This window comes from Ursus maritimus, unplaced genomic scaffold, assembly GCF_017311325.1.
Source record: "Ursus maritimus isolate PB19 unplaced genomic scaffold, ASM1731132v1 scaffold_30, whole genome shotgun sequence".
Taxonomy (NCBI): Eukaryota; Metazoa; Chordata; class Mammalia; order Carnivora; family Ursidae; genus Ursus; species Ursus maritimus.
Window position 1 is genome coordinate 19,547,261 of NW_024425564.1, and position 15,555 is coordinate 19,562,815.

A 15,555-nucleotide genomic window follows, 5' to 3' on the forward strand; every position below is an offset into this window, starting at 1 on the left:
AACCCCACTGGGCTTGGATTCTATCTGGTTCCTTTTGGTGTTGACATTATATCTTCCAGTGTTTAAGATGAGCACACATATTTCATTTTTTGCCTTAAAGTGAACATGCATTTTTGTATACTTTTGCCTTAAAGTGAATATGTGTTTTTGTACAACTAATGTAATTTTGTAATTGTAATTTTGAAATGTAACTGCACCACTGAAGTAATCTTGTATGGTTGGCTGGAAAGCCTTTTGTTGTGGCCAATTGTGATATATAAATACCATGACTTGCTTGTTTTATTTTATTTATTTATTTTTTAAAGATTTTATTTATTTATTTGACAGAGAGAGACAGCCAGCGAGAGAAGGAACACAGGCAGGGGGAGTGGGAGAGGAAGAAGCAGGCTCCCAGAGGAGGAGTGTTATTTTATACGATAAAAATCCCCTGTGAATAACACCCTTTTTTTTTTTTTAAGAGAAAGAGCATGCATGCATGCACGTGCGCATGCCTGTGTAAGCAGGGGGTGGGAGCAGAGGGAGAGGGAGAGAGGGAATCCCAAGCAGGCTTCATGATGAGCCCAAAGCTCCATGCAGGATTTGATCTCATGACCCTGAGATCATGACCTGAGCAGAAATCAGGAGTCAGATACTTAACCAACTGAGCCACCCAGGCGCCCCCCAGTATAGTTTTTTCTTTTTTTTAAAGGACCCAGCATTTTGATTTTGCAGTGGGCCCCATGACTTATATAGTCAGTCATGCATGTAAAGCTTGTTACCTTTGCTTTTGAGTTTAATAGACTAAGAAGATTCCAAGAAGCATTTGAGGTTTGGACATTCCGTATCCAGTGCTCGAATATATCTTTAATAAATGCAGATCTGTTTCAGAAACTTCAACATGATCTAGCATGGCTGCCTGTGTACCCTCCTTATTTGCTTCCTCGGGGAACCCAGAGGGAAACTAATCCTTGCTGAGCACTATTGTGTGTGTTCAGTGTGTTAGCATAATTTATATCATTTAATCTCTACAACAATAATAGGAGATATGTGACCCTCCAGGTATGATTCGAGTCAGGACATTTGGATGCAAACAACAGTATCTACTCTGATTAATTTAAGAAGAGGCAGGGAATACAGGAAAGGATTTTAGGAAGTTCACAATAATGTTAGGCTGGAGGCTAGAGAAATAATCTCAAACCTAGGGTTCCAAAACCAAGTTGGAAAATTGGCCTGTTAGCAAACTTCTACCACTTATGTCATGGCTACAAAGTACAAACACCAGAAATTAGATGTTACTGCAGCTACTACTGCTACCAGTGCCAATGCCACTTCTGCCTCAGGAACGTGACCTTCAAATCATTGGGAAACTTATCTTTCATCATTACCTGTGGAAGCTGGATGCCTGGGCTACCGGCTTTTCCCCCAGAAGCAGCATTTCTGATTGGCAGAACTTAGTCACTTGCTTGTGTCCAGGCTGTAAATTAATCCTGGAAATTGAATTTTGACTTCCATATTCAAGGGGAATTGATTATATCTTTATCTCTAGTACCATGACTAAATGATCAAATTAACGGAGGTGGTCATTATACAATGCTTATCCGCTCTGCATTGTAGGAACAATACAACTGTAAAAATGTATAATTATCAAAAACTAGAACTATTTGTATAACTATCAAAAGTGGGGAAATAAGATGAAGAACATATGGAAATGAAACTAGCTTGCTGATTGCCCTCTTGGTGTTGATTAGAAGAAAAAAGCTGTTATTTCACATTAGGTGCTGAAGGAGCAGGAGGGAAGGAGAAAGAAAAGATTTCTAGCAAATTCCAATATTGTTTATAATAGGTAAGCGATAGGCAGTATTCCAAAGGGAGGATTTGGTTATTATGTAAAGGTATTATTCTAAAGGTAACCTTAGAGCAAAAACATAAACTTTCCTAAACACCAAAAGAAAGAGAGAATGCAAGCAAATAAACCAGACCATGTATGTGGATGACTGTATGTCTGCCTGTACCCATATGACAGAACTGAGGCCAAGTGTATGGATTATATTAATAAATATGTAGGTTTAATTCATCTATAAAAGAAAATTACTTTTTTTAAGATTTCATTTATTTATTAGAGGAGAGAATGTGTGCATGAGCAAGGAGGGGAGACAGAGGGAAAGGAAGAAGCAGATTCCCTGCTGAGGAATCTGACCCCTGACACAGGGCTCTATCCCAGGATCCTGAGATCATAACCTGAGCCAAAGACAGACATGTAACTGACCGAGCCACCCAGGTGCCCCAAAAAGGATTTTAGAATTTGCTAACAAAGCAAAATTCACATTATGTTGTTTATAAGAGCACACCCAGAACAGCACAAAGGGCACTTTATAATGCTAAAGGCTACAAGATGGGATAAAGATAAAATAGTGATTAATGTTATATGCCCAAAAACATGACAAAGTTTTCGCCCAAGCAGATACGACAGGAGATGGCGGGAGAAGTAGAAACTCAGGAATAATAGGAGCCTTTAGTGTATCTCTCTCAATCTGAGACAGAGCAAGTGGGAAAAAAAAAAATCAGAAAGAATATAGAAAATCCAGAAAGATAAGCAGTAATATAGAACATATACATATGTGCAAATCTCTGAAACCTGATAAATAAAGGAAACAGCTTATATATTAGTTTTCCTATGGCTGCTGTGACAAATTCCTACCATCTTGGTGGATTAAAGCAACAGAAATTCATTTTGTCACATTCTGGATGCTAGAAGTCCAAAATTAGTTTCATTGCACCAAAATCAAGGTGTTGGCAGGCGGCGTCATTCCAATCAAGGTCAGCATCTTCGGATTTCTTTCTGTTCCATCTTCACACACCCTTCTCCCTTGTATTTGTCAAGTCTCCCTCTGTCCCTCTCTCATAAAGACATTTGTTGTTTCTTAGAGGGCCCAATGGGATAATCCAGGATAATTTCCCCATCTGTAAATCCTTAATTTAATCATATCTGCAAAGACCCTTTTTCATATTCCTTTACAGAGTAATATATTTCCAGGTTCTAGGGATAGAACCTGATATATCTGGAGGTCATCGTCAGCCTCCTATACTTTCATTTTGAGTGCACATGAATATTCATGAAAATTGATTGCATCTTAAATCACAAAAAATACATAAATTTGAAAAGTAATAAATTCTAAAGAATGAAAGTAATGAAAACATGATTTTTTGACCACAATGCAGTAGAATCAGAAACTAATAAAAAAAATTTAAAAAGACTTCTTTTAGAAATGTAAAAACATTTTAATAAGCAACTCTTGGGTCAATGAGAAAACACAGGGTGAAATAGCAGAATCCTATGGATCTATGAATGCAGTTATGGAGGAAAATTTATACTATGAAATATTTACATGAATAAAAATGAAAAATAAATTAAAATAAAATTGAAATATAAATAATTTAAAAATAAGCCAGAAGAAAGCACCAGGAAAGAAGTGATAAATATAAAAGAAATGTGTAAGGAAACAACAATAGCAACAAAAGAGAAACAATAACAACAAAAGAAAACAACAACAAAAGAAAGCAACAATAACAACAAAACTTATGAATAAATTGAAATTGCAAAAGTTGAAAAATTCACAAAATTAACAAACCAATAGCTAGTATGTATTGAAAAATATAAAAAGAAGAAAGCATAAATATACAACATTAAAAGTGACAAGGGCAGTAACCATACAGAGAATTTTAAAAATCATAAGAGATTTATTTTGTATAAGTCTCTGCAAATAAATATAAACTTAGATGAAGTTTCCTAGAAAATTATTTGAATTATTTTCTAGAAAAATGCAATGTAATAAAAGTGACACCAGTGAGAAAGATATCCTAAAGATTCCATAGTAATTACTATGGAAGGAGTAGAGGAAGTAGTAAAAGAGCTGCCTTGCAAAAAAGTATCAGTTCCAGATGTGTTCACAGTGGGATTCTACCAAAGTTAAAGATCAGATCATCTCATTGCTGGTTAAACTACGCCAGAGCAAAGAAGAAAAACTTGGACATTTATTTTACGAAGAGACTAAAGCATTGATCCCTAAACTTGTCAACGATATCTCTAAACAGGAAAACTACAGAACAATCTCAGTTATAAATATTCATGTAAAAATCATAAATAAAATATTAGCAAATAGAATCCAATTACATATAAAAAATACATCATAAATATGTGGAATTCATTCCAAATATGCCAGAGTGGCCCAGCATTAGGAAATCTGTTAATATAATGCATCATGTTAATATGACTAAGGAGAAAAATCATATACTCATCACTATAGACTCAGAAAAGTCTTTTTTTTTTTTTAAAGATTTTATTTATTTATTCGACAGAGATAGAGACAGCCAGCGAGAGAGGGAACACAAGCAGGGGGAGTGGGAGAGGAAGAAGCAGGTTCCTAGCAGAGGAGCCTGATGTGGGGCTCGATCCCAGAATGCCGGGATCACGCCCTGAGCCGAAGGCAGACGCTTAACCGCTGTGCCACCCAGGCGCCCCCAGAAAAGTCATTTGACATTATTCAATACTCATTCACATTAAGAACACTCAATAAAATAGGAATTAATATATACGTGTATGTGAGTGTGTGTGTGCATGCACATGTGTGTGCCAAAATCCCAAGGGTAGAGTTTACTTTTTATTTGATGGGAAAACATTAGAAGTTTTCTTGTTGAAGTCAGGAAAAAAGCAAGAGACCTCACCATCTCCACTTTTTCATAACCTTGTATGAGAGAGTTTTAGCCAATGCTCTTAGATAAGAAAAAGGAATTAGAGGCATTCAAATGGAAATGAGAGGTCAAACTCTGTAGAGAATTTGATTTTATATCTGGAAAACTCAAGATAATCAATGGAGAAACTACAAATAATAAGAGAATTTATCAAAGCAGCAGATTAGAATAGCAACATAAAAATCAATAGTTAGAACTTAAAGAGAAGATCCCATTTATATTAAATATTAAAAAATGGAGGTATAAAAGGTCATATGACTAGCAATATAAAAACACAAAGCTGCAAAAGTACAGTTGAACAAATGGACAGACATGCCATATTAATTTATAAATTCCTAAATTCTAATAAAAAATAACAGGTAGTTGTGTGTGTGTTTTTTTTTTTTTAATATGGAACTGGATAAGTAAAGAGTTCATTAGGAAGAATAGACAAGCAAGAAAGAACATAAAAATTCTGTGGGTGAAAAAAGAGCAATGGAGGGTGGGAGCTGGGAGAGCCCTTTAAAACTTTATTATAAATCCTTTATAATCAAAACAAGGTGGTATTGACATTTGGAGAGACAGATCAATGGAAAATCCAGATATAGACCCAGTTATATTTGTTAATATGCAATAAAAGCAACATCTCAAATCAGTGGGGGAAAGATGGACTTTTTAATAAATGATGTTCAATAGGTCCCACCACACACACACAGATGGATTCCAAATATATTAGAGATTTAAATGTATAAAATAAAAGGTTATGAGTACCAAAAGAAAACATGGGTAATTTGTCCTTACACTATGTTCTCATAATAACAAAAAATGTACTTATAATAAGGGGAATGAAAATCATAACCGCATTGATACCATTTCTTGTCTACCATATTTGCGATAATCCAAAGTGGTGAGAACACACTCTATGGTAGGCTATATGAAGAAATGGGAACTCATACATTTCAGGTTACAGCATGATGATATAATCCCCATGTGGGGAATTGGGTGGTGTCTAGCAAAATTACAAATATGTTTAGCCTTTGGCCCAGAAATTCCACCTCTAGGATTGATTCCATAGGATACTGACAAAAACATGGCAACAAAAAGATACGTGTGTATAAGGCTATTGAATGCCATCCTCTTTATGATAACAAAAATTATAAACACCCAAATGTCCTTAAATAGGGGATAGGTTGAAGAAGTAGGGTACAGAGTACTATGTAGCTCCCAAAAGGAATAAAGACCATCTTTATATAATGGTACAGAATGATCTCCAGAATATATGGTTAAGTGAAAAAAGCAAGGTGGAGAAAGTGTTAATAGCATGCTACCATTCATCTAATGAAGGATTATACTCTCTAACTCTATCCATGTCATTGCAAATGGCAAGAGTTCATTCTTTTTGAAGGCTGAGTAGTATTCCTCTGTGTATATGTGTGTGTGTGTGTGTGTACACACATATATACCACATCTTCTTTAGCTATTCATCAGTTGATGGGCATATGGGCTCTTTCCACAATTTAGCTATTGTTGAAATGCTGCTATAAACATTGGGGTCTGTATGCCCCTTTGAACAAATATTTTTGTATCCTTTGGGTAAATACCTAGTAGTGCAATTGCTGAATTGTAGAGTAGTTCTATTTTTAACTTTTTGAGGAAACTTCATACTGTTTTCCATAGTGGCTGTGCCAGTTTGCATTCCCACCAACAGTGTAAGAGGGTTCCTCTTTTTCCGTATCCTTGCCAATACCTGCTATTTCTTGTGTTGTTAATCTTAATCATCCTGACAGGTGTGAGATGGTATCTCATCATGGTTTTGATTTGTATTTTCCTGATGCTGAGTGATGTTGGGCATTTTTTCATATGTCTATTAGCCATCTGAATATCTTCTTTGAATAAATGTCTATTCATGTCTTCTCATTTCTTAAATGGATTATTTGTTTTATGGGGTGTTGAGTTTGATAAATTCTTTATAGATTTTGGATACTAACCCTTTACTAGTTATGTGATTTGCAAATAACTTCTCCCGTTCTGTAGGCTGCCTTTTAAGTTTCGTTGATTGTTTCCTTCACTGTGCAGAAGCTTTTTATCTTGATGAAGTCCCAGTAGTTCATTTTTGCTTTCCTTCCCTTGCCTCTGGAAATGTGTCTAGCAAGAAGTTGCTATGGCCGAGGTCAAAGACGTTGCTGCCTGTGTTCCCCTAGGGATTTTGATGGTTTTCTGTCTCACATTTAGGTCTTTCATCCTTATTGAATTTATTTTTGTGTACAATGTAAGAAAGTGGTCCAGTTTCATTCTTCTGCATGTGGCTGTCCAGTTTTCCCAGCACCATTTGTAGAAGACTGTCTTTTTTCCACTGGATATTATTTCCTGCTTTATTGAATGTTAGTTGACCACAGAGTTGTGGGTCCATTTCTGGGTTCTCTATTCTGTTCCATTGATCTATGTGTCTGTTCTTGTGCCAGTACCATACTGTCTTGATGACTACAGCTTTGTGATATAGCTTGAAGTTTGAAATTGTGAAGCCTCCAGCTTTGCTTTGCTTTTCCAGGATTGTTTTGGCTATTCAGGGTCTTTTGTGGATCCATACAAATTTTAGGATTGTGTGTTCTACCTCTGTGAAAAATGCTGGTGGTATTTTGATAGGGATTGCATCAAAGTGCAGATTGCTTTGGGTAGTATAGACATTTCAACAATATTTGTTCCTCCAACCTATGAGCACGGAATGTTTTTCCATTTCTTCGTGTCATCCTCAATTTCTTTCATAAGTATTCTATAGTTTTCAGAGTACAGATCTTTTACCTCTTTGGTTGGGTTTATTCCTAGGTATCTTATGGTTTTCAGTGCAATTGTAAATGAAATAGATTCTTTGATTTCTCTCTCTGCCTCTTCATTATTGGTATATAGAAATGCAACAGATTTCTGAATGTTGATTTTATATCCTGTGACTTTGCTGAATTCGTGTATGAGTTCTGGCACTTTTTTGGTGGAGTCTTTTGTATTTTCTTTCTTTCTTTTTTTTTTTTTAAAGATTTTATTTATTTATTTGACAGGGAGAGACAGCCAGCGAGAGAGGGAACACAAGCAGGGGGAGTGGGAGAGGAAGAAGCAGGCTCCCAGCAGAGGAGCCTGATGTGGGACTTGATCCCATAACGCTGGGATCACGTCCTGAGCCGAAGGCAGACGCTTAACGACTGAGCCACCCAGGCGCCCCAGTTTTCTACATGGAGTATCATGTTGCCTGTGAATAATGAAAATATGACTTTTTCCTTGCCAATTTGAATGCATTTTATTTCTTTTCATTGTCTGATTGCTGAGGCTAGGACTTCTAGGACTATGTTAAATAACAATGGTGAGAGTGGACATTGCTGTTGTGCTCCTGACTTTAGAGGAAAAGCTCTCAGTTTTTCCCCATTGAGGATGATATGAACTGTGGATCTTTTGTACGTGGCCTTTATGGTATGGAAGTATGTTCCGAGTATCCCTACCTTGTTGAGGGTTTTTATCAAGAATGGATGCTGTATTCTGTCAAATGCTTTTTCTGCGTTTATTAAGGAATGCATTTCTGCATTACAGTTCTTATCCTTTCTTTTATTAATGTGGTGAATCACATTGATTGAATTGCAAATATTGAACCACCCCTGCAGCCCAGGGATAAATCCCACTTAATGGTGGTGAATAATTCTTTTAATGTACTGTTGGATTTGATTTGGTAGTATCTTGTTGAGATTTTTGCGTCCATGTTCATCAGGGATATTGACTTGTAATTCTCCTTTCTAGTGGGGTCTTTGTCTGGTTTTGGAATCAAGGTCATGATGGCCTTGTAGAATGAGTTGGGAAGTTTCTCTTCCATTTCTATTATTTGAAACAGTTTGAGAAGAAAAGGTATTGAGTCTTCTTTAAATGTCTGGTAGGATTTGCCTGGGAAGACGTCTGGCCCTGGACTTCTGTTCATTGGGAGATTTTTGATTACTGTTTCTATTTCTTTGCTGGTTATGGGTCTATTCAAATTTTCTATTTCTCCCTGTTTCAGTTTTGGTAGTTTGTATATTTCTAGGAATTTATACATTTCTTCCAGATTGCCCAATTTATTGGCGTATAATTTTTCATAATATTCTCTTATAATTGTTCGTATTTCTCTGGTGTTGGTTGTTATCACTTCTCTTTCATTCATGATTTTATTTACCTGGGTTATTTCTCTTTTCTTTTTGATAAGTCTGGCTAGGGGTTAATCAATTTCATTAATTCTTTCAGAGAACTGGCTCTTAGTTTCATTGATCTATTCTTCTGGGCTTTTTTGTTTGTTTGTTTGTTTCTCTATCATTTATTTCTGCTCTAATCTTTATTATTTCCCCTCTAATGCAGGCTTTAGGCTATATTAGCTCCTTTTCTAGCTCCTTTAGGTATAAGGTTAGGTTGTGTATTTGAGATTGTTCTTGCTTCTTGAGATAGGCCTGTCTTGCTATATACTTCCCTTTTATGACTGCCCTTCTGCGTCCCAAAGGTTTTGGATCATCATGGTTTCATTGTAATTTGTTTCCATGTATTTTTTAATTTCTTCTTTAATTTAATTTAATTTCCTGTTTGAACCGTTCCTTCTTTTGTAGGATATTCTTTTACCTCCATGTATTTGTGGTCTTTCCAATTTTTTTCTTGTGGTTGACTTCAAGTTTCAAAGCAGTGTGGTCTGAAAATATGCAAGGAATAATCCCAGTCTTTTGATACTGGTTGAGACCTGATTTGTAACCCAGTATGTAATCTATTCTGGAGAATGTCCCATGTGCACTCAAAAAGAATGTATATTTTCTTGCTTTAGGATGAAATGTTATGAATATATCTGTTAAGTCCATTTGGTCCTGTGTGTCATTCAAAGCCATTGTTTCCTTGTTGACTTTATGCTTAGATGATCTGTTCATTGCTGTAAGAGGGTGTTAAAGTCCTCTACTAGTATTGTATTATTGCCAATGAGTTCCCTTATGTTTGTTATTAATTGTTTTATATATTTGGGTGCTCCCAAGTTGGGGGCATAAATATTTACAATTATTAGATCTTCTTGTTGGATAGACCCCTTTGTTACAATATAGTGCCCTACTTCATCTCTTGTTATAGTCTTGGGTTTAAAATTTAGTTTGTCTGATATAAGCTGGCTGATATAAGCTGGCTACTCCAGCTTTCTTTTGACATCCACTGGCATGATAGATGGTTCTCCATTCCCTCACTTTCAATCCGAAGGTGGTCTTAGGTCTAAAATGAGTTTCTTGTAGGCAGCATATATATTGGTCTTGTTTTTTATCCATTCTGATATCCTGTGTCTTTTTATGGGAGCATTTAGTTCATTTACATTCAGAGTAATTATTGATAGATAAGAATTTAGTGCCATTGTATTACCTGTAAAGTCACTGTTTCTGGAGATTTTCTGTGTTCCTTTCTAGTCTTTGTTGCTTTTGGTCTTCTTTTCCCACTCAAAGGGTCCCCTTTAATAATTCTTGCAGGGCTGGTTTAGTGTTCATGAACTCCTTTGGTTTTTGTTTGTCTAGGAAACTCTTTATCTCTCCTATTCTGAATGACAGCCTTGTTGGATAAAGTGTTCTTGGCTTCATATTTCCCCCCCATTCTGCACATTGAATATATCATGCCACTTCTTTCTGGCCTGCCCAGTTTCTGTTGATATGTCTGCAGCTGTCTTATGGGTCTTCCCTTGTAAGATAGGGATTTATTTTCCCTTGCTGCTCTCAGGATGTTTTCCTTATCTCTGTATTATGCAAATATTGTGATAATATGTCTTGGTGTTGGTTGGCTTTTGTTGATTTTGATCTGTGCCTCCTGGATTTGGATGTCTGTTTCTTTCCCCAGATTAGGGAAATTTTCAGCTATAATTTGCTCAAATAAACCTTCTGCCCCATTTTCCTCTCTTTTTCTGGGACTCCTATGATATGAACGTCATTACACTTTACGCAGTTGCTGAGTTCCCTAAGTCTATATTCGTGTACCAATATTTTTCTTTCCCTCTCCTTTTCAGCTTCATTATTTTCCATAATTTTATTTTCTATATCACTTATTTGTGCCTCTGCTTCTTCCATCCTTGTAGTCATTGCATCTAGTCAGTTTTACATCTCAGTTATAGCATTTTTTTATTTTGACATGACTCGTTTTTAGTTCTTTAATCTCTGCAGTTAGGGTCTTTCTGGTTTCTTCAATGCTTTTCTCAAGCCCAGATATTGTCCTTACCATTGTTGTTTTAAATTCTGGTACAGGCATATTGCTTATATCTGTTTTGATTCACTCCCTGGCCATGACCTCTTCTTGTTCTTTCCTTTGGGTTGGATGAATTCCTCTGTCTTGGCATTTTGCTTAGGTCTCTGGCTCTTGTGTGTTAGGAAAGCCTATGCCTGGTCTATTTTCTCTAGAGCTGAAGCTTTGCAGCACTCTGATCAGTAGACCTGGTGTGTGTATGTGTGTGTGGGAGGGTTGTGCTAGTCTTTTGGGGGAGGGGTCTGCTGCAGCTCTGGCTCTCAATCATACTTGCTCTAGTAAAAATCACCTCCAGAGTGTAGGGGGGTGGGGCTTGGTGCAAGCAGCTCAAGCCTCCCCAGTGGGTGCTGTGCCGCTTGTTGAAGTCCATCCATGGTGATGGGAGGGGTGAAAATGGCATGGGCCTGCTCTCTTCCCTGGAGAGGGAAGTTTGTGCCTGCCGCTGTTTAGGAAGCCCTCACAGAAGAGTGAACAGTCTCCCCTCTTGTATCCCAGGCTTCCGTCAGATTCCTGTTTTCAACCTGTGTGTGTCCAAGCCCTCTGCCCACCTGGTGGCACAGTGCTCCTGTGTTTTATCTCAGACATGTAGCTGGGTTTCAAAACTCCATATTTTAGGGACCTGGCACAGGGTGGATCTGCGTTGATCCTCTGGGGGAGGGTCTCACCATGCTATGGCTGGTGCTGGTTTGTCCCAGAAAAGCAGTCACATGACCGTAGAGGGGCTCAGAGTTTATGGTAAAGTGCAGCCAAAAGCTGCCTTCCAGGTTAGCTCTCCTCAGCAGGTGCCTCTGCTGCTATGCTGGTGTATGAAGCAGCTCAGTTATGCCTGCTGGGTCTTTTGTCCGGTGAGAGGCAGTGCCACCTCTCCCAAATGCATGCCAAGAAGGGGAAATGTCTCTCCCAGTTCAAGCCAGGGAATCCTCAGACCAGGCTGTCCACTCGCAGGCCTCTGCCCTCCTCCACAGAAGCACCACTACTCCCACCAGGGTCTACCCTGGCAGTAGCATGGATTTCTAAAACTTCAGACTTTGAGCTCTGTTGCTTGTAAAATTTTGTGATAATCAGCCCCTCTCATTTTCCCAGTCGATGATTTTGGGGGAGTGTTTTTCTTGTGCAATCCCCCCAAATGCTGCTTTCTTTCTCTCTTTCTCTTCTGTCTGTGATCAGGGTTCCCTCCCCACCACAGCACCTGCAATTCTTTCCCCCCCCAATTCACCTCTTCACACATCTTACCTTCCACGGTGTGGCCTCTTTTGTCCCTCTTGTTATGCAGTTTGTTCTTTTAGTCCCCAGACTGATTTCCTGAGTGTTCAGAATGATTTGATATTTATCTAGCTGTGTTCAAGTGACAAGGAAAACATAGGGTCCCTCTACTACTCTGCCATCTTAACTCCTTACTTGCAATGTATGGATATTTTCTTAAGCCTAATTCTAGCAAAAAACTGTTAAATTAAAAGAAAAAGTTGGGTGGTTAGCCATGACAGTGGTGGATGTCTACTACAGTCCATTTTGTATACCAGGGATATTAAATTACTTGCCCAAATTCACATAGCTAATAAACACATGCATGAATCACCTAGAGTTTAAGAAAATGCAAATGTCATGCCATACTTCAGGAGATTCTGATTTGTTCTGTCTGGGTTGGGACCAGGTATTGGTATTGAAAGAAAACAAAATGAAAAACAAACCCCAGGTGATTTTTTAAAAAGATTTTATTTATTTATTTTGAGAGATGGAGAGAGAGAGAGAGAGTGAGAGAGAGCACTTGAGCAGGGAGAGGGGCAAAGGGAGAGGGAGAGAGAGAACCTCAAGCAGACTCCACACTGAGCACAGAGCCCAACTCGGGGCTCGACCCCACAACGGTGAGATCATGACCTGAACCGAAGTCAAGAGTCAGACACAACCAACCGAGCCATCCAGGTGCCCCTAAGTCCAGGTGATTTTAATGTGCAACGGGGGTTGAGACTCCCTTTAATAGAGGATCTGAGGTTTCAACTCAGCTTTCTTTTTTTTTTTCTATTTAAAAGATTGTATTTATTTATTTGAGAGAGAGAACTAGAACTGCCATGGTGGAGGGACAGAGGAAGAGGGAGAAGCAGACTCTGTGTAAGCAGGGAGCCTGAAGTGGGGCTTGATTCCAGGACCCTGGAATCATGACTTGAGCAGAAGACAGACATTCAACCGACTGAGCAACCCAGGCGCCCTCAACTCACCTTTCTGTTCTCAAGCCCACAGAGTTCTAACTTCCTGCTATCTCCTTTCGCTGTGATTATGGTGAGCTGATGCATGCTCTTCACTCAATGCTAGGATAAGAAAGAGGAGAAAAGTATTTTATTTAAAATCTATGAATTTATTTTAGATAATTAACATATTTGATTGGAGATATCACTGTCGGGACAGTCTTACAATAAAAATAACTTGAGAATTTGATTTTGTCATATGGAACACTTCTCTAATCTGCTGTTTTAAATCCACAGTACCTTAGGATACAAATTGAACGTCAAATGAAATTAATTTGGCAAGTGGAACATGAACTGGCTGAGTTTTCTTTTTGGAGCAGACCTGACAACTTACGGTATGTCATATTGGCATCTGTTAAAATGAGCTGCATGTGCCAGAAACTGTTACTGTATCAGATTGCTCTTAGCAGTGCCTATCAGACAATTTTCAGTTTTAGAAGAGCGTAATGTTCTATTTCAGAACATGTTGGAGTTTTGAGCCCATGTTTAAGTGACATAAACTGTGAGGTAAATAGGTGATCTATGTTCCACATGTGGTGGTTTCTCTTTGCCACAGAGACCTCTCACATCTACAGATGTCGCCTGTGTTTGTTAAGCCATTACTATGTTCCAGGCACTGAACCAAACACTAGGGACACATTGGTGAGCACCTGCCCCCCCCCCCCCGCCGCAAGCTTAGGTCATCTTGAAGGAAGAGACTGGAAAACAGATAATTGCAACCCTATGGTAGATAATGATTGGGATGTAGAGAGAATGGCAAGAACACACAGAGGGACACTTAACGTGGAACTGGGGGAGGTCAGGGAAGTTTCCAGGAGGTCCTGGTACCCAAACCAAGATTTGAAGGATGAACGGGTTGGTTGGGAGAGAGGTAGAGTGGCATGGTTTTGGGGGGAGTTCTGGGTGGTAGTAATTGCATGTGCAAAGGCTGTATTATGTGAGGAGAACATGATTCTTTGTAGGAACTGCCCAGTATGAGTACTGAGAAGGGAGGCTGGATAGGTAAGAGATGCTGGATCAGAAGGGCCTTGTAACTGGGGCACCTGGGTGGCTCAGCCGTTAAGCGTCTGCCTTCAGCTATGGTCATGATCCCAGGGTCCTGGGATCGAGCCCTGCATTGGGCTCCCTGCTCAGCAGGAAGCCTGCTTCTCCCTCTTCCACTCCCCTTGCTTGTGTTCCCTCTCTTGTTATCTCTCTGTCAAATAAATAAATAAAATCTTAAAAAAAAAGAAGGGCCTTGTAAGCTGCGTTCAGAAGTCTTTTTTTTTTTAAGATTTTATTTATTTATTTGACAGAGAGAAAGTGCACAAGCAGGGGGAGTGGCAGGCAGAGGGGGAGGGAGAGGCAGGCTCCCTACTGAGCAAGGAGCCTGATGCGGGACTCAGTCCTAAGACCCTGGGATCATGACCTGAGCTGAAGGCAGACACTTAATTGACTGAGCAACCCAGGCACCCCAGAAGTCTTTACTCTAAAGTCTCTTAGGTGCCTCAAACTCAGCATGTCTTAACTGAACTCACTGTACTTTTCCTGCCCTTTCCCCAGGGCTACCCCTTCTCTCCTATCTCTGTCTCACTAAATGACATGAAAACATTTGTCCAAGTCGGAAGTCCAGGTGCCATCCCTGACTCTTACCTCTCCTTCTTGTTCCAATGTGGGCAACAGAGGGTGGATTCAAGGCCCAAGACAATCTTTCTTCTCCTGCCTCCCCAGCACAGGCACACTGGTTAAGAGGGTCTACACTGGATATGTGTTTGGGCCCAGGTTGCCTCTGGTGCCATGAATCCTGCTCTTTGCGTCTGCTGTTCCCCATTGTCTTTGCTTATGCTTTATCATGAGCACCGTCATCAGCCATTTGAAATTTTTCAGCTACCTAGAGTAGCTCCTACCTACCTGGGGAGCTTTTTTCCTGCCTGGGGTCCCATTATCCATTTTGTCCTCTTCCCTTCTGTCCTCCATCCTACAGCTCTAGACATCTATCTAAACTACCGGTCTATTTTGCCAGCCCCCTGCTAAGGACGGAGAATTTAGTCCAGACTCCTTGGCCCAGCTACTAAGGTCCTGACCACCATTGACTTCTTCAGACTCACCTTTTGACGCTTGCTGCCTGATGTTGTCTTCCCCAGCACTGCCTGTCCCTGTGCCCTCTTGCCTTTGGGCCTTTGCATCTGTGGTTGTCCCCACCAGGAATGCTCACACCCTTCCACTTTTGCCCTCATGTAGGGCTGGGGCTCTGAGCTCTCACAGCAGCCTTGGGAATGCTCCCTCCACAAGAAGTACCCCGCTGCACTGAAACCACTTTCTTGTCTCTCTGTCTGCCACCAGGAAACTTTCCAAGGGCATAGACTGTCCTGTTTGTTGC

General features: G+C 39.4%; 1 long non-coding RNA gene across 1 annotated transcript in view; it reads left to right on the forward strand.

Moving 5' to 3' along the window:
- LOC121106074 overlaps positions 1-15,555 on the forward strand; it is a 41,127-nt gene that overhangs the window by 2,106 nt on the left and 23,466 nt on the right. The window contains exon 2 of the long non-coding RNA XR_005838798.1: positions 13,434-13,531. This is a non-coding gene — a long non-coding RNA (uncharacterized LOC121106074). The remainder of the gene's footprint in view (positions 1-13,433; positions 13,532-15,555) is intronic.